The sequence below is a fragment of the Crotalus tigris genome, unplaced genomic scaffold (assembly GCF_016545835.1).
Source record: "Crotalus tigris isolate CLP2741 ecotype Arizona unplaced genomic scaffold, ASM1654583v1 scf7180000018916.1150873, whole genome shotgun sequence".
NCBI lineage: Eukaryota > Metazoa > Chordata > Lepidosauria > Squamata > Viperidae > Crotalus > Crotalus tigris.
This window is the reverse complement of record NW_024097271.1, coordinates 930285-950878: the sequence shown is the minus strand read 5'-3', so window position 1 is coordinate 950878 and position 20594 is coordinate 930285. Positions and strand designations below refer to the sequence as shown.

The window sequence follows — 20594 nt, the reverse complement described above, 5'->3', positions numbered from 1 at the left end:
TATTAAAAATTCACATACATTTCCCTTAATACATTACCATAAAATGGCTTTTAAAGAAGTTCACTATAGAGATATGAAATAGTTTTCTCTAAAGTGATAATGGCAAAACTGATCAAGATACAGTCTTCAAAAATAGTTCATCAGCAGATTATAACCTACCGTTGCTAGAGTAAGTTACACACAATTAACATCTACTCTGTTTCTTTCAAGATTAAGGAAGCAAAGATTAAAATTGCCTTTATACAGCAAATGCTAAAAGAGAGTTTTAGTTTAGTTATTAGTACAACATATGCCAAAAAATGGAAGAAAGCTAACATACAGTAAACAGCCCCTTTTATTGAGAAAGCCTCCAGCCACAACTGTCAAAAGTCATTTTAAGACAGGAAACACATGAAAACAAGAGTTAATATTGCTTTTTTAAAAAAATATCTAACTTAAATGCCAGGAAATGCCTGAAAATCTGGACACAATCTTTATTCCCATATTTGTGTAACTACAATAAAAATATGATTATCTTAGGCTATGACAAAGTAAAAAACAGTAGTATATCATATACTCACAAGAATATTGCAATATTAAATTTTAGCATATCTATAATGAAGATCTACTCTTAAACTAATTATACAGCTCATATAACACGTTTTATCTCAAGGCTCAATCTAAGAAGTTGCCAATGCAAAACACTGAAAATAACCACTATGTAGGTTAGTGAACTTCTTTAAAAGCCATTTTATGGTATTGTATTAAGGGAAATGTATGTAAAATTTTAATATATGTATTTACTATACAGGAATAGCAAAGTGCAATTGAGGTACCAGATCTTTCTATTTTTGGCTTTATTCTTTTTATTGTATATATTGTTCATTTTCCTGGTTTGTAAGCTGCCCAAAATTTGGCTTTACGATGGGCATTTATACAGACGTTTACATAAATAAATCAACAACAGAAAATCAAAACAGGGAAAATATGAATAGAAAAAGATAAAGACAAAAACCACAAACTAAACACATATAGTTACTACATGAACACACAACTTGTTGATATTGTAGGAGAGTTGTGTTAATCTGGGATTCCAAAAAAATGAGGAGCACCTTTCCCGAGTAACAGATTTTATTAAAATGTATCATTAGCTCATAAGTCCTAATGTTTTTTAATAAAATCTGTTACTTGAAAAAGATGCTGCTAGGCTCCTTATGGTTCTGTATTTTGCTTAAATGTAAACATATGCTAAATAAAATACTACTACATCCCTGTAACAGGAATAATGTTCAGGAGAACCTGATGTAAAAAAAAAAAAATTGTTGAAGGTAGGCAATTTTCTATCACTAGATCTTTGTCTCTCTTTATTTTAACAAATGAGTTAAAAAAAAGTTTAAAAACTGTGTTCCATAATAGCAATTTTAAAAAGCTCAAGTTTAAGCATGGCATTAAACTTGACCACATGTACTATTATTGATCAGTCGATCCACTATATCTTTTATTCATTTTGCATGATACTTTTTATTAAGGATTACATTATACAGATAAAACTAATACAAATTACAAAAGATACAAAATATAAAAAGATTTTTTTAGAAAAATGAAAAGTGTCAGAAAAAAAGAAAAGAAAGAAGAAGAAACCTCCCTATTGGTTCATGGCAAGTATAGTTAATATTAACAACTTAATGATCATCTATTAAAATACAACCAACCATCTCATCATCCCATATCCAACCCCATTTTCTGTAAACAAGTATTAAAGTCTCATCTTAATTAGCAAAGCCCATTAAGAGTTATCAGAAATAGCAATGTAATTAGTACAAACTATATCTCATATATTTATCCTTTTTATATTTATATCTCATTTTCTTATTTAAACAAATGCCTCCATCTCATCTCTTTAAAAAAAACTTTTAAAATATTGTCATCTTGTCCTAGTCAACATAAATCCATTAAAAATTACCAGAAATAGCAATCAAGCTATTTTAACCTTGATCAAATTAACCAATTTATATTCTTTCCCTGTCTCACAACAGTTTTTAGTCTCCTTGGATAACATCCAAGTGTGTGTTTTCTTTTCATACTCTCTTTGTCTCTTCTCACAAAAGTGATGACAATTTTAACAAGCCTCTTTGGAAAAACCAGTATATAGAGGTCATTTGCATCATTTTTCATATTCTCACTGTTTGTTCTCAAAAAAATATTGACAATTTTATCAGGCTCCTTCTGTGAAACAAATATAAAAAGGTGATCCATGTAACTCTTCTGGTTCAGTATTTGTATGTCTTTTTTTAATTGTTAAATCATCCAGTTTCATTTGTATATCCAAAAGGTCATCTTTTTGTATACTATATTCACTATTTAAGCTTTTTCCATCTCCCTCTTATACACAATCCTTTTAAAATTCACATTTAAATCAATTTCAGCTTTATTGGATGGAACTTGCTCCTATTTCTTAATTTATATATATACTAGCAGATATCTTTAAAATTTATTTTTTGAGCCCAATAATCATACATCTCTCTTAATGGGTCCTTTGAGTCATTTATATCCATTTGGTGCCCTCTAGTGATCAACTTTCAAAGTCATCAGTTAATCCTCCCCCCTCCCGGCTGTAAATGTACAAAGTTGTTTCCCACAGGAAGGATTCTTATAATTAATTTCTTAATCCAAGTCCACTTGGACCCTTAATCTGTTTAAAACTTTATAAAACCAACACAATAGCCACTCTTTTACTTGTATATTAAAAATATATAAAATAAACTCAAAATTTCTTTCAATTGGCAAAAACTCCCCCAGTGAATATGGTAAAACTTGTGAGTTTGAAGTTTCTCAATCTTTAAACAGCAGCAAAAAAAAGTAAAATCAAAAGTGATTAAAAAGTGAGGTTCAGTCAAAACTTAATTCTGTAAAAAATTCATTGACAGCTATGAGTTTGGTGGGATTCTGCAACTCTCAGCTGTTTGCAAGCTAATTGCAAAAAGCTATCTACCTACAAAAAATACAAAGCTGTCTGGAGTATGTATGGGCAATCTCAATATCTCTTCTTCCTCTGGAGAAATTTTGCTGTTATAGATCCAGCATTCAGCCACCTTTTAAAGCTATAATGTCCCCTGCTCACTGTTAGATGTCAGTTTGCCATTTCCTGCCTTACTTTCCTTAGCTTTCCATTTATCAATAAATAACTGATTCATAAACAAGATGTACAATCAATCCAAAATTGTGAAGTCGGAGTGGCAGTATCTTTCCATCATAAAAAAGAGATTTTTGTCCTGAAAACAGGACAACAGTGAGACAAGCCCACATGATAAATATAAGTGAACTCTTTATCATTTTATACTCTCAGTACAATTGAGGGCACAGCTAATCCATGTTAAATGTTCTTTCAATAATCCAATACAATGTCACAAATGCTTAGAAAAGAAGGTAGTATAAAATATAAAAATAAATTAATATGAAAAATATTTTATTGAATTTCATCTTCAGATCTGTTGTAGAAAAATATTTAATCTTTTAAGACTTTCACCATTAAATTGTATTTATAAGATACAGGTAGCCCTTGACTTACAACAGTTCATTTAGTGACTGAAGTTACAATGGCACTGAAAAATGAGACCCTGACCGTCAACCTTTGTAGCATCCCCATGATCACATGATCAAAATTCAGATGCTTGGCAACTGGTTCATACTTACAACCATTGTTGTGTCCCAAGGTCATGCCATCACCTTTTGCAATCTTTTGACAAGCAAAGTCAATGGGAAATCCAGATTCACTTAACAACTGGGTTACTAACTTATCAGCTGCAGTGATTCATTTAACAAGTGTGGCAAGAAAGATTGTAAAATGGGGCAAAATTCACTTAACAAATGTTTCACTTAACAACAGAAAAATTGGGCTCAATTGTAGTCACAAGTCAAGGACTACTAGTATTTCAATGTTTGTCTTCAACAGTTTTACAACTGGTTTCTTCTGTCGTGATCCTTCAAGACAAACTTGACTCCTTATAATTATATGGTGAAGTCTATGCAGTGCTTTTTTTCTAAAAAAAAAAAAAAAAAAAAAAAGGTGCCGGAACTCACACATGTCATACAACCCGCCTTGCCTACCCTACAAGGTTCCATCCAAAAAAGGTGCCGGAACTCCGTTCTGGGCGTTCTATGAGAAAAAAAGCCCTGGGTCTACGACGTTTTCTTGGCAATGTTTTTGGAAGTGATTTTCCATTTTTTTCAATTTCTTAGTCTAAGGCAGAGGTCCACAACCTTTTGGGCAGCAGGGACTGGTTCCATGAAGAAAGGTTTTTCCATGGACCGGAGAGTGCGTGGTTTTGTGTGCTGCCTACATCCCACAGATGGGGCTTTGCTTATTTGTGTGGCCCGGTTTCTGGCGTGCCGCGGCGCAGTACCGGTCCTTGGATTGGGGATTGGAGACCCCTGGTCTAGGGATCAGAGACAGTGCCTGGTCCAAAATCATTCAACTGCTTTCCATGTCTAAAGGAAGATTACAACTAGATCTCCATTTTCCTAGTCCAGCACCTTGAAGAACTACAGCAAACTGCTTCAATTAACATCTACCTTAATATTCCAAAAATATAACCCAGCCACACTGTCTCTGGATTAAGTGTAAAATCCAAAGATGTTTTAATTGAATATCTTGCAGTTTCAGGGTTTTGGACAATCCACATCTTCCTGACACTAATGTGATCTAAAATACCAATATCCTTAAAGTACTAAATCCTTTGTTTAAAAAAATAGCAGGACAAACAAACCAGCCAGTTTTTCAAACTGGATTTATCACAGAGTTTTTAATGTAAAAATATAATAAATTTATTATAAATTATAAATATAATGTATGTATCCCAGCATCATCCAGATGTGCCCTGCATAGTACCATATGAATTAGCTAAATCAAATAATGCTACTCCAGTGAAGAGTATTTGTCAGATGGTGACAGAAATATAAGCACATTCTTTTTGGCAAAGTTAATACTTTACCTTTCATTAACTGAGTTCATATTCCTCTTTACTCTATTGACAACAACATCCTATGATACCTCTCTTAATCCAACGTAGTCTAATTAAAAATGCAACATATAATTAAAAATGCAACATTCTTTTATATGTGCTGTATCATTATTAACAAGCAATAAAGTTGTTTACATTTTCAATTAAAGAAATGCACCAAGCCAAGAATTCTTTTTGCTCAGTCTACATTTATTGGTATTGTTCCTGAGAGCTGACCACCTGTCTGGATTCTTATTCTTGCTGTCATTTCAATTTAAATCTTCCCAGTTCAAGTAAATTTGAAACTAAATTAGTAAATATTTACTAACATTTAGCTGTCTTTAGGCATTCCTGGGACTGTCTGCTCTAAGAATGGTCTTAGATCTTTTGGGTTTCATTTTATGAAACACCACTATTCGATAATCACAGAAATGGACAAATATAACTGTTGTGGTCACTTTTTACAGTTGCAGTTGTCCTCTATTGACAACTTTAAAGAATGTATAACTTTGCCAGAAACAAAAGACACAGCAGTCTTTTTACTTCTCTCATATAATATTATAGTAAATATTCTTTCCCAGCTCCCGTGCAGAGTTGTGATTGGACATTGTAAGAGTAGCTGGAAATACCTCATTACAAATATATGATGGTTCAGTATAATATCGTCTGGTACGTCATTGGTTTCTATTAGGGTTCTATACTTGTGAAATCCTGGATTCCCATCCTGTTGCTTACTTATTACAGTAAGCATAAGAACCTTTCCTAGAGCTTTTTCCAATGTCTGAAGCCCTGACATAATGAAGTTGCAAAGCTGCTTTTAATTTTAGGGGCTTCTCTGTTTTGTTCTAATTTGTCCGTTTTCTTAATTTTTTTTCCTTCATTTTTTATATTGTTTTGCTGAAAATTGCCTTGAGACTTAACCACTATATAAAATTAGAAATAAATGCAATAAAAATAAATACCACAAACTCCCAAAATCCAGAGCTCCATTGAGATATGGTATGAAACACATCTCAGGTGCCTCCTAATCTCAACACTAGTGTTGGCTAAAAATTCATTGACTCAAAAAAATGGGAAAAGCTTAAGTCTTTATATAGACATTGACTTCCATGCCTGCAGTAGGCATATCTTCTGTGTGTATACAATTCATTGTTGCCTGCAAAAAAGAAATTGATCTAGTTGAGTTATAGTTCTGAAGCTACTGCTAAGTAACTTGTTTTTGAATAAGGGGTTAGTAACCAGAGAACAGAGATTTATAACTATGCCTACCTAAAGCCGGATGGGTATCACCTTAACTGCCTGGCCTTATTTTTTTCTCCTTTTCATTATATGTATAAAAATATGTATAAAAATATATAAAAATAGGACACTGGTTTGTTGCAAAATGAAGAAAAGGCTTCTAGTATCTCTGGGTCCCACTCATAGACGTGTAATAGATAAAAAGGCTTTTTTCCCTCTTCCCCAGCCCCCAGTGACAAAGATAAGTTGGTGTAAAGAATACATGTTAAACGACTAAGAGACATGGTCTAGATTAGAACAGGCCCTGTAATTAACTCATTTTGTGAGAGTATTTACCCTCTCCAACAAGCTATTTAGCACACATTTTATTTCAATAAATATCAAGTGGTTCTTTCAAAAGAGAGAAAAGGAATTTGTAGTTAGATCAAAATGCTGTTGAATTTGCACTAGATTGGTAGAAACATTTCTCATGAAGTAAATTCATTGTGTATAGTTTGATCTTATCTATGCTGGGTTAAACCAACAGCCAGTTTTGCCTATCACTTTATTTTACAAAGTATAAACAGAGAGGTTTATAGAAAGTGTAGTAACAGAGATAAGTACAATAGAATATCCCATTTTTCCAGCAAGTACTGTTTAACACGGGAAGAAGAGGAAAAATCTTTCTTTCATTCCAGCGAAAACATCTATCCTTCATCCAATTACTTTATTGTTAGCTTTGCTGTTATTTATATGGTGCTGCCCATTTATAGTTGGATTTTTTTTTATGTATATGTAGGTATTCTATGTATCATGGAAATAACTTGTGTTATAAAACAGCTTCCTATTCATCTACCATAGATCCCTTTTGTTGTATGTTTTAGGACCTCAACCTTTTCCTGTGGGCTTTAGATTTTATCATATTTGGGGGAGGGGGTTGAATTTTGTTTTGCATTTGCTTTACTAAATCCAATATCATCTATAAAATGCAATTAATGCAGATTATTCTGTAATTTAGATTTGCTAGTAATTAGATTTGCTAGTAATAATGGGCCTCTGGCAGTTGTCTAAGATCTAGGTCAATTATATAGAAATGTGTTCTGATACTCAAAGCGTATCTTTCTAAGAATGTGAATGAGAGGCTGCAGGGGAGGGACTAGATAAGCGCAGGGAGATTAGTAGTTTTTATTTATGAGATTATTTTGACATTCAGTTTCTATTTGTTTAAAGCAGTGGTTCTCAACCTGTGGGTCGGGACCCCATTTGGGGTCGAACGACCATTTCACGGGGGTCGCCAAACAACGCAGTCCGCCATTTTTTCCCCCTTTTCTCTGGCCACACCCCTGGCCCCCGGTGATGTATAAGTGATTGGGGGTCACCACAACATGGGGAACTGTACTATGGGGTCGCGGCATTAGAAAGGTTGAGAACCACTGGTTTAAATATATAGGCCTATGGTTTCTTAAATTACAGCTGTTCCTTCCTGAAGGTTTTTTCTAAAGAAAAAAAAACAGTTGTTCTTGGCTGAGATACATTAATAGTTTAGAAGATGGATTGTTATTGGAGAATGGTGAAATTGTAGTCACGGATTATGAATAATCTACCACCCTGAACATGAAAAGATATGATTTATTTTGAGTCAAGAGAAGGATTAATAATTTAGACAATAATAAATTGAAGGAGTAGAGAGTTTAAGCAGTCTTGTAGATTGTGTTATACTTATCTGAGAATATTAAAAATACATTCCTGTGTACAACTACTCAGAATTATGTTTTACTGAGCTCACTAAAACCTGCTCTAAGCAAAGTTGCAGCCTTAATCACAAAACTGCCAGTGATGTGTTTTCTAGAAAGAAAAAAAATCTGTGCAGATTAGGCAGATGTTTGATGTGTTAATCTACAGAGAACAGTTTTCAGTTTGCTCTGTGTAGCTCACAGAGGAAATATGAAGTTGCCATATATAAATTAGCCTATGTAGATTAGTCCAGTTTGCATATAAAATGACAAATTGGTAATGTGATGTTAGAAAAGTTTATTTGGAAAAATAAAGCAATCCAATCCACATCTTTGAAAAACATTTACTGTAAGTAAATATTAGCTAATTATAAGCAGTGATTATTGGCTGGATTGAAGCTATGGCCCATCTAATCCAGCACTCTTTCTCACAGTGGCCAATAAACTGCTCAAGGTAGCCTATGATAAGTAGTCCTTCACTCATGACCAAAATTGGGTTAGAATTTCCTTTTTATATATATATATAAGATTTTTATTGATTTTTTTCATACATTCAATAGTACTTGTTCAACAAACGTGCTGTCTGAGTTTTACATTCACTAATACAGATTTAATTCCTAATCCTTTATTCTTTTTCTCTAGCTATTGAAAAAATAAGTCCCAAGTTTGGTGATATTCTGTTTCGTCTTTTTCTTTCAACCTCAAAGTAAGTCTATCCATCTCTGCACATTCTAGTATTTTTTTAAATATTTTTTCATCTGATGGTATTCCTTCATTTTTCCAGTATTGTGCGAATATAATTCTTGCCATCATTATTACATGTAAAATCAAATATATGCTTTGTTTATCAGTCTTTTCTGGCATTATACCCAATAAAAAAAGTTCAGGTTTAAAATCTACATGTTTTCCCAACATCTTTTCCAGCCATGTATGTATTTTTTTTCTAGTAACTCTTTGCTTTGGCACATGTCCAACAAACATGCTAATAAGTACCTGACTTGTGTTTACATTTCCAACATCTATCTGACATGTTTTTAAACATTTTTGCTAATCTTGCTGATGGCAAGTGCCATCTATAAAACATTTTATATAAGTTTTCTTTATAAGAAGTTGACGTTGTCAATTTATAATTTCTTTCCCACAAGTTTTGCCATTTTTCTAATTCTATATTATATCCATTTTTTGCCCATATTATCATTGTTTCTTTAACTTGTTCACTTTCCATTTTCAAATTCAATATAAAATTATAAATTTTCTTAATTAATTTCTCATCAGAGGTTAATAATATCTTATCAAACAAGGTTTCCTCCTTATAGAATCCACACAGTTTAACATCTTTATCATATCTAACTTGCATTTGTAAGTATGCCCACCATGATAGATTAATACCCTGATTTTGCATTTCTTGTTTAGATTTTAAGTTCCCTTCAGAATTTAGGATATCTCTATATGTCCAATTTTTTTCAGAATTAACCAAATTTGGATGTATAAATGCTTCCATTGTTGAAAGCTATCCTGGAATTTTCAAGTATATTTTACATTTTATTTTTTCCCTGTTAATGATAATGCATTTCTTATATAGTAGTTTTGAAAGTACTTATGGATTTTCCCCCATATCATAAAAAACATGCCAGCACAGTTGTAAATCGTATCCCTCCAAATATAACAACCTTTTGTTTCTAAGAGTTATCTATTCTTTTATCTATGTTAATAAGGTGACCAACTTTTTTACAATGAAAAGGAGGACACAAATAAATTGAAGAAAAACATATCGTAAATAAAAGAAACATTTTATTCATTACAACAATAATACAGACAACTTGCATGTGCAAAATTTGCCAGCTGGGTGTTTTCGGGCGCTCAGCAGCAATTCCTATTGGCTTTCGAAAGCCAATAGTGGGAGTAGCACAGCTCATGCAAAAGTTGAAAAAAAAACCATCAAAAAAAGGTGCCGGAACGCCGTTCTGAACATTCTATGAGGAAAAAAAAGCCCTGCAGATTAGTCTTCAAATATTGAAAAGGAGGACATGAAGGAGGACACTTTTTGAGGGAGGACAGAACTTACAAAAGGAGGACTGTCCTCCCTAAAGGAGGACGGTTGGTCACCTTAATGTTAATACAGATGCTTGGTAATATAAGACCCACTCTGGCAAAACAAAACCTCCATTTTTCTTGGCTTCTTGTAACATTTTCATCTTGATTCTCGCTTTCTTTCCTTGCCAAATTAATTTCAAAATTAATGAATTTAAATCTTCAAAGAATTTTTTCTCAAGTTTTATAAGTATTGTTTGGAATAGAAACAAGATTTTTGGTAATATATTCATTTTCACTGTAGCAATTCTTCCTAATATCGACAGTTGCAAGTTTTTTTTTTGTTCCAAGTCCTATCTTATTTGATTCAATAATTTTGTATAATTATCTTCTTTTATCGTTGAACATCTTGCTGTTAAGTATATTCCCAGATATTTAACCTATTTAACTATTTGTAGTTCTATTTTTTCTATTGTTTTTTTTTGTTTGTTTATCTGAGAGATTTTTAACTATTACTTTAGTTTTTTCTCTGTTTATTTTCAGTCCTGCTAATTCTCCATACTGTTCTATCTTCTCCAGTAGTTTAGGAATCGTCTCCAAGGGTTCTTCTAGAATAAATTCCAAATCATCTGCAAATGCTTGCAATTTGTACATTTTACCTTTTATTTCTAATCCTTTAATTTCTATATGTTGTCTAATATTTCTATTTAAAACTTCCGAAGTTAAGATGAATTACAGTGGAGATAATGGACATCTTTGTCTTGTACCTTTTTTTATCCCAAAGTTCTCTGTCCATTTACAATCACTTTCACTGTTTGTTTACAATATATTGTTTTAATCATATTTATAAAGTTTTGTCCAAAGTCCATTATTTTTAATTGTTGGATCATAAATTGCCAGGAAACATTATCAAATGCCTTTTGAATATTTAAAAATATTAGTGCCAATTGTTTCCCTGGATGCAATTCATAATATTCCAATATATTCATTATAACTCTTAAATTATTTTTAATTTGTCTCTTTGGTAAAAAAAAACCATTTTGATCTGAATGTATAAATTCAGTTAAAAATCTTTTCAGTCTCTCCGCTATTATTGAGGTAAAAATTTTATAATCCACATTTAGTAATGATATCAATCTATAATTTTTTATCTGTATCAAATCTGAATCTTCTTTTGGTATTAAAATAATATTTGCTTCTAGGACAGAATTTCCATTGCTAAGCAAGGTGTTGTTGTTAAGTGAAGTGTGCCCGATTTTCTGGCCTTATTACAAATTGTCAAGCAAATCAATAATAGCACTTAGACCTATATACCACTTCACGATGCTTCACAGCCCTCTCTAAGTGGTTTACAGAGTCAGCCTATTGCCCCAAAATCTGGGTCCTCATTTTACTGACCTCGGAAGGATGGAAGGCTAAGTCAACCTTGAGCCGGTCAGGATCGAACTGCTGGCAGTGAGCAGTGAGTTAGCCTGCAATACTGCAGAGAAGGTCACAAATGGCAATCATATGACCCCAGGATGCTCAATCATAATAAATAATACCGAGTGCTTGAATTATCATCACATGACTGTGGGGATGCTATAAATGTGAGGACTGGTGATAATTCAATTTTTCTGTTGTAAGTTGAGGACTACCTATGCAGTAGTTTTCCAGCAGATGGGTTCCAAAAGCAGTTGTACTGCCATCAGGGAGGGAGTCAAGCTATTCCCTAAAGTGCCTGAAGGCAGGACAAGAAGCAATGGATGGAAATTAACCAAAGAGAGAAGCAACCTAGAACTAAGGAGAAACTTCCTGATAGTTGGAACAATTAACCAGTGGAACAACCTGCCTCTAGAAGCGGTGAATGCTCCAACATTGGAAGTTTTTAAGAAGAGACTGGACAGCCATTTGTCTGAAATGGTATAGGGTTTCCTGCCTGAGCAGGGGGTTGGACTAGATGACCCCCAAGGTCCCTTCCAACATTATTATTATTATTATTTTTTATTATTTTATTATTTTATTATCATTATTATAATAAATCTAATAGCTATTTATCCCCGTGTCTTCCATTAATTGGTCCACCCTTTTTTTAAGTCAAGCAAGCTGGTAGCCAGCACATTTGTTTGCTTATTTTATTGCATTAGTGACTTGGATCCAAATCTTTAGAGGAATTATCTACATTTATTTTATTTATTTATTTATGGGACTTATATACCGCTTTAAGTGCGAGCACTCTCTAAGCGGTGTACACCAGTAAGCAATGTATATATATACATTCCTGCCCACATGCAAAGATCAGTGTTAGGAATTCTTTTTTCTTGCACTACATATGTTACATACACTACATTTGCTGGTCAGTACAAGAAGGTACATCGGTGGCCTCAATACTGTGATCTTGCTTCTAAGACAGATTTACCTGACTCCCGGTGTAGGTGTTTAATTAAATATGACATAACTTCAAAAGCTTCCTTTGAGAGAATTTGCAATTGGTATATCTTTTCTATGCAGTTTTACAAGATGCTCCAAAAATTGATAAGACAGTTCTTAAAATTCAAATGAGCCATGATCAGTGGCATTTGGCATTTATAAAGTTTGTGGAAAGTGCAGATTAAAACACTTTACTAGTTTATGTGTAATTTACAATACTGTATGTAAGTTTATAAAGAGAATGACTTTTCCTCTCAATCATCTTTTCATCTCAGTTTCTTCCTTTACTTTCTGCATTATGTACAGAAGATTCGCAAATAGTTGCTTAATGCCACTCTCTAGTGGAAACTAATTTATAGATCTGAGGTGTTTAATACCAAACAGGTTGGATGCACCTGTGACAATTCATTTATATTGGCCATTGATTTCATTCCAAATTCATAATCAATGGCATTATGTTCATTTGTGTATGATACAACAGTAGATTAAAGATGTCATCTATCTGATATATATTATCCACTCTCTTTTTGATACTGGTAAACATGCACAAGCTATTTAAATTAAGGAGACACTCAAAGTTCATTAGCAAATATGTACAAAAACTCAAAAGGAAAATATGCTTTACACCATTTTCTAAAATGAAGCTTTGAAAAAGGAATTTCTTAATTCAGAGGAAATAGAAATAAATAGATGGGAAAATAATTAAGAGAGAAGTAATTGAGTGTCAAATATTCCACATTTTTTTGCAGAAAAGTATAAACAAATAGGAACAGGAGATAAAATGAATTCAAAATACTGTATGTCACTTCCAATATTCATTTTCTCATGCTGATATATCTATAAAGAATATAACACAAATAGCAACTAGAATAAATTATATTGATTATAATACATGTAGTCCCCGAGGTACGAGCCTAATAGAACCTGCCCATTAGGCTTCTAATCATCAAATGAATCAGACTCAATATTACAGCATTTTAAATCAAACTCATTAATTGAATCAAATGGGTTATTAAATGAACAAAGATTTGGCTTACTATTTACTCCGATGGCTGCCTGAACTTGAGAGACTTTTCCTATTGCTGCTGCAGCCTGTTTTGGCCGCCAAACAGGGGTTTTCATTTTCAGTAACTACAATATTGTAAACTGCCTCCCAAGCAGGCAGCAGGCTTTTTTAAAAAAACCCCATTTGTTGCTAGGCAGCTCAAGCTTCTTCAGAGGGGGGTGGCGAACTCTACAATTGCAGTTGCCACTAAAGCAGGGGTGTTAAACTGCTGGCCCGCGGACTGGATGCCAGACTGGATGTCATCCAGAAGCCACGCCCACCCCATTGTCAACAATGGCAAAACCGTCCCGATACATTGTGCGACGTCACGTGACATCGCGAGTTTGACATGTCTGCACTAAAGTAATTAGCTTTAGCGCTTCCAGGCATGCATGCAGCGGGAGATGGGGGTGGAGTTTACAGAACTGTTCACTTGCAACAGTAACTGGGATGGAAGGGACCTTGCGGTCATCTAGTCTAATCCACTGCATTCACAAGAGAATGTAGTACTATATTGTATTTCTGATAAATGCCTATCCAGTCTCCTCTTAAAAGCCTCCAGTGAGGGAACACCCACAACTTCTGGAGTTGTTTTTTTAAAAAACAAAACAAGACACTGTCCCTGATCAGCACAAGCCTCTCCAGGCAGAATCTCTGGTGGGTCTGTGCTAGAGAGAGGAGGCAGCAGCCACCACAATTTGCACTCAGACAAATGCAAACAAACAATCTTGCTAAGTACTGTACCTACAAATACAATAAAAAGCAGAGTAGTACCCAAAGTGATTACAAACAATACCCTACAATACAATACTATAGAGTAGAATATTTTAAAATACTTACAGAAGTAATTTTAGCTCTCTATAGTAGTCCTCAAGCCCAGCAAGCAACAGATCTTCCACGCAGCTCCAGGAAAACAATGGTCGTTGCCAGCTACAAAAATCACCGACTCTTGTTTGGCCATGTGACCAGGCACAAAACAACAACAACAACAAAAACCCCACTTCCGGCTTCTCATAGGCCTGAACCGGCTCAGGCAAATCACAGAGTTAAAATGGCTGCCGCAGCGGCTAAGACTGAATCCAAATCACATAGCTATAGAGGCCTGTTTTTGATCGCAATTTTGAATGTCTAATGTAACTAAGTTCTGAAACCTCATTTTTATGAAATCTCACTAAATAAACGCTCATATCTGTACTACAAGCAAATGTATGATCTTTATTTCTATAAGGACTGACACTTCTATTTTTCTTACCTTACTTTCCCAAAACATTATTATCTGCCTTCCTGCAGCACTAAATTTATGTCCCTAAAAATACATGTCTTTCATGAAAGTAGATTTGACATTTGAGATATGGACATGAGATAATTAAAGCTGCTATCCTACTATATTTTAATAATGTATATCACACTTAAAACTAAATAGAACAAAAATACAGAATTTCAACTGAATTTAAATACATGTGTTGAAAGAAAAATCTTCATCAGGGTCCAGTCCAAGCCGGGAATAAATAAAATGGAGGCTGCTTCTGAAAGAAGGTTCTTGTTTATTGAAGAGCATAACCACAACAGCATATGGCTCTGGGACATGGAGCTGGGAGTAGTGGGTATTTATACCTTCTTGGGCTTTTGTGTTTGGAGTCGTTCCTGTTCCTGTGACATGAACTTTGACCTGAGCTTTTGAATGTGTCCTTTTGGTATTCTAATGTTGGTGGGTTAATCTTATTATGCCCTCCCTGGGACTGTGACTGATGGCTATGGTCCTGTATTGGACTTTTGGGTGAAGGGTTGCTAGTTCTAGGGGGTCTGTGTCTTTCTAATCTCATCAGCTCTAAGTTTCCTGGTTCCAGTCTTTCTGAAAGGATTATCAAATCTGCATTTCCACAGAGCTGGTTTCTGCTTGGGGGGTGGGGGGGGGTTTCTGCCTAAGATTTTCTCCATTATTCCTTTGGAAAAATATAATATTCTGCCTTTTTAATATTCCCCAAAATATTTCTTTCTTTGGGGGTGGGTGGATGCTGTCTTCCTACACATGAAAATACAAACTGCCTAGACCAGTGGTGGCGAACCTATGGCACATGTGCCAGAGGCGGCATTCAGAGCCCTCCCTGTGGGCACGCATACCATGGCTTGGAGATGGAAACTGTCCCTCTTCAACCAGCCTCCCGCTAACTCGCCGAGGTCCCACATGGCCGAATGCATCCCAGCATGGCTGGTTTCCCTCCCTCCATCCCATCCCTCCTGGCCTCGCATGCTCTCCTTTTCCTGGGCAAGACCCATTGCATCGCCTCCTCAGCTGTCGGCCAGCTGTCCAGCTCAGAGGCAGCTTCTCTGAACTGCTGGCGGTGGGCTGCAGAGCCGCAGAATGCACAGGTTGAGGGGCCGGCAGACTGTGGCTGCTGACGGACACTGTCGGTCCCTATGCGCTCACTGGCCTCTGTATGCAGGGGCCAATGGTGTCAGGCAGCACCTGTCCCGGTCCCTGCCTCTCCTTGCCCCATGGCAATGGCACCCCTGCCCTGCCTTGTGTTGCCTCACTTCACCCCACAGGATAAGCCTCCATCCCACCTGCCTGAGACCCCTTGGATCTCCCCTAACCCTGCCCGGCCCCCACAGGTGTCCCTCCCCACGAGCAACATCGAGATGACCATGCCCACCTTGACTACACCCACCTTGGCCACACCCACCCAGTCTGCCATGACCACAGCCATGCCCACCCAGTGGGCCATGCCCACCCAGTGGGCCATGCCCACCCGGCATCTGGCAATAAATAAGTGGGTTTTGGGTTGCAGTTTGGGCACTCAGGCTCTAAAAGGTTCGCCATCACTGGCCTAGACAGTTTTAATGTTAAAAGAATAGTGGAATACTAAATAGTTAAATACAGTTAAAAATATCCCAACAAACTAGAATATATAAACCCTATTAATAATATACAAATATATAAATAAATCAAGTAACATTTAAATAATATACAACATGAAAGCCAACTGGGTGACCTTGGGCTAGTTATTCATTCTCTGCCCAATTCACCTTACAATGTGTTGTTGGTAAAAATGAAAGGAGAAAGGTGTGTTGTATATGTTCCTCACCTTGAGTTATTTGTAAAAATAATAAAGACAGGATACAAATAAACACACATAAAAGCTGTAGAGGCCTGTTTCTGAGAGATTCAGTTAATCTTGGAATTTATTTTTGACTAAATATGCATAGGGTTGTGCTAAAAATGTGTAAGCTGGCCCGTTAGTGTTGTATTCAGTTTCAAACAGCTTTTATCCCAACTGTTAATTCTTTTTTTTAAAAAAATCCTGTTTACAATGCAATTTAGGGTTTTTAGGTGTCCAAGACGTAATGAAGGCCTTTTGAGCACAGTCTGCATTCTGTTTTATATCTGCACTTTCTAATCCAGGCTCCAAAGTAGGAGGGGTTTAGACAATATAACACAAAGAAATACTTTTTTGCATTAAGAACTAATAAATGAAATCTTATAGTACATCTCAGCTGTTTTATGTCGCACTCTGGTTCCAGTTTTGACACAGGAAAGGTCTATACATAGCAAAGCAATTTGCTTTAACTGTGGAAGAGAGCAGCTATTTGTCTGCCTCTCTGAAAATAAGAGTAAGCCAACTTGTTTGTTCTCAATCCTGTCTTAAATGAAACATGTAGGCTGAAGTGAAACCCTTGAAAAATTGAGATTTAGTAATAACATGATGAATATAGTCTCTTGAGCATGTCGCTGTTCCTATGAGTAATGTAATGGTGAAGGCACTTTTTGTATGCAAAATGTGTTGGCAGAAACAGATTTGCAATCTTCTGCACCACTGAAATGAGTCAGTTACTGTGGTTACCTGATCTGATAATGCACCTAGGAAGGGAATGTGGGATGTGATTAGAACCTTAGTCCTGTGATCTTCCATAGTACTTTGTGATACATGTAGGATGTTTTTTCTCCATATATCCCCTGAAAATGCTGCAAAAAAAAGCGGAATTTCTACTTACACTTTTGAACTTCAAAAGTCGGGTTGATTGAGCTCCTGATTTATACCTGTCTTTCATGCGTATTGGGAGCCGAATAATTGATTAAGATGGCAAAAGAAAGTTCTTTCACTAGGGAAAAAAAACCAATGGAATTGCGTTCAATATCCCTGCTCATTAGAAAGAAGCATGCTCAACATTACAAGACAAGATAGAAAGACCTGCGTATGGATTAGAGAACAAATGAAAGTAGGTGATATCATCAAGAGCAGTGGTTCTCAACCTTTCTAATGCCGCGACCCCATAATACAGTTCCCCATGTTGTGGTGACCCCCAACCACTTATACATCACTGGGTGCCAGGGGCGTGGCCAAAGAAAAGGGGAAAAAAATGGCGGACAGCCTTGTTTGGCGACCCCCGTGAAATGATCGTTCGACCCCAAATGGGGTCCCGACCCACAGGTTGAGAACCACTAATCAAGAGAGTAAAAGAATTGAAAAGGAAATGGGCTGGTCACAAAGCAAGAAGAACTCATGGCAGGTGGACCAAGGCAGTCGCAGAATGGATCCCACTTGATAAAAAGCATCCACAAAAGGGACCTAAAACACAATAGATCGACAACAAGCAAGTATTGCGGGCCAAATTGGCAAAAAAAAAAAAAAAGTTCAGGACTGTATTGATTGGAAACACACAAAAGAGGTCTTCATCCTTCAGTGGATAGACAGTGGCTAAAATGATGATGATATTGCTCATTAAAGAAAGATTAATTGAAGTAGGTTGCTCTTGCTTGATCTTGGGTTTGTGAAGTTAAAGAGAAACAGTGATCTATGTAAATCTTTGTCTTCTCACCTTTCATAACTTTATATCAGGTTCCCCAATCTTTGCCATCCAGTTGTCATTCATTTTAGTTATAATAATAATAATAATTATTATTATTATTATTATTCACCATTAGTCAATTGCAAAAGGCGGCCTTACTGCGAATTGCTTCCATTCTGCGACGATATCTGTAATACCATCAAACATTCACATCTGCCTATCCCTTGGGAAGGACTCGATAGGTAGACAAAAATGCCAAATCCAGTCTGAACATCTGGCTGACTGTGCGATGAATAATAGTAGTAGTAGTAGTAGTAGTAGTAGTAGTAGTAGTAGTAGTAGTAGTAGTAGTAGTAGTAATATAATAATAATAATAGAGTTGGAAGGGACCATTGAGGTCTTCTAGTCCAACCCCCTGCTCAGGCAGGAAACCCTATACCATTTCAGACAAATGGCTGTTCAGTCTCTTTTTAAAAACTTCCAGTGTTGGAGCATTCACTGCTTCTGGAGGAAGGTTGTTCCACTGGTTAATTGTTCTAACTGTCAGGAAATTTTTCCTTAGTTCCAGGTTGCTTCTCTCTTTGGTTAGTTCCCATCCGTTGCTTCTTGTCCTGCCTTCAGGTGCTTTGGAGAATAGCTTGACTCCCTCTTCTTTGTGGCAACCCCTGAGATATTGGAACACTGCTATCATGTCCCCCCTCGTCCTTCTCTTCGTTAAACTAGACATACCCAATTCTAGCAACCATTCCTTATATGTTTTAGCCTCCAGTCCCCTAATCATCTTTGTTGCTCTTCTCTGTACTCAATATACCCAACACTTTACAAGGTCATAGTCTTAGAATTGGTTGCTTAAAAGCTATGCTTGGGGAAGCTAATCAAATTGCCCTGAGTTCTATAATCTGCATCTTAATATCCAGTATTTGTGTCCTGCATGGTCTCCAGATACCTTGTTTGTTTTTCTTTGCAGCGGAAAGGCAACTCTTAATGTTGATGCTTACTTAACCTCAGCCTCAAAGGATATTTAAAGAGAACTTTGAAACACTTTGGACTGGACCGCTTTTAACATTGTAAAATTCAACATTGCTTTTGGAAGTTTTAGTACTCTTGTATTTGGACTTCTGTATATTACCTTGAGAAAGGATGGCTGAATATGTAGGCTGCTGTTATAGTAGAATTGCATAGCCATTTTTGAATGATACAAATTGATTAAAAGCTTGGGAAGCTCACATTCTTTAAACAGACTGCAACCGGCCACAGCAGAGAGGTAAAACATAGTGAAGGTGATTACATGCTGTGAAAAATAGAGGATTTTAACAGGGGATGCAAATCGATTATCTCTTCACTTTCTCTAGTACACAGAAAGGTTTTTAAATTTAAAATAGGAATAAACTAGCATGCATTGGAGGATATTTCTTGATCTTTATGCTTGAAAAGTGTTAATGGGACAGTTCACAGAGTTCACTAGTAGTAAGCACTAATTAGAATTGGATAGGATGAATTTTGTGCATAATTCTTCTGAGAAAGATTGTTGAATTAAAGCAGTGTTTCTCAACCTTGGCAATGTTAAGGCATGTGGACTTCAACTCCCAGAATTCCACAGCCAGCCATGAAGTCCACATGCTTTAACATTGTCAAGGTTGAGAAACACTGAATTAAAGGATGGTACTTCATTAAGGTATTTGTCTGAATTTGCTGAAGAAGTTAGTAGTAACCTTTTCAACTGTGTAATTGCATAAATAATGCAGTAACTAACATACTGTGATTATCTTTTTGCATTATCTCCAGTGACATATTAATAACTTCTAATAAGCAGCTAGTACTTGATTTAATTTTCTTGGCTCCAAATAAAGCTAGAATTTTGGGAGCTGGAATTTAATCTCTCCTTCTGAGGGAGATTTATAAAATCTTGCCCCCCCCCATGCTCATTTTGGTCTTTCCATTAATCCGTTGGCCTTGACAGTATTTTGCAAAGCAAACAGATGTAAATTTTATAACATTAAAGAAGAGATTATGAGTTAAGAGATTTAGAAGAGCACAGATGGCCTTTATGCCTGGGGACTCCCAAGGTGAGCTTGCAGTACTTTGTAAGTACTACATTCTGTTCTGTACAGAATGCAGCTTCTGGAGATAGTCACTTATAGTTTAATTAATCTTCTCTTCAAGAGTAGTGAAAGCATTCTATTTCATTTATAGCAATTTGATTATATGTAATTTCAAGGAACATTAATCTCTTCTGCCTTATTCCCAGAAATAAATGCTACTCTAATTTTTCTACTTACAGAGCGATTACAGTACAGCATTAGTTTCATTCACAAATAAAATATTTTTAAGTACAGGTAATCTTTAACTTACAACAGTGCATTTAGTGACTGTTCAAAGTTACAACAGCAC

General features: G+C 35.6%; 1 protein-coding gene across 2 annotated transcripts in view; it reads left to right on the top strand.

Annotated features, from left to right (window-relative positions):
* The window catches only part of TJP2 (tight junction protein 2), an 85722-nt gene that overhangs the window by 31669 nt on the left and 33459 nt on the right, over positions 1 to 20594 (top strand). The window contains exon 1 of one of the 2 annotated variants that reach the window (XM_039357397.1): positions 8578 to 8636. The exons of the other annotated variant lie outside the window; for it this stretch is intronic. The gene's annotated coding sequence lies outside the window, so the exon portion shown is untranslated. Of the gene's footprint in view, positions 1 to 8577; positions 8637 to 20594 lie in introns of those variants that run through there. 2 annotated transcript variants of the gene reach the window in all.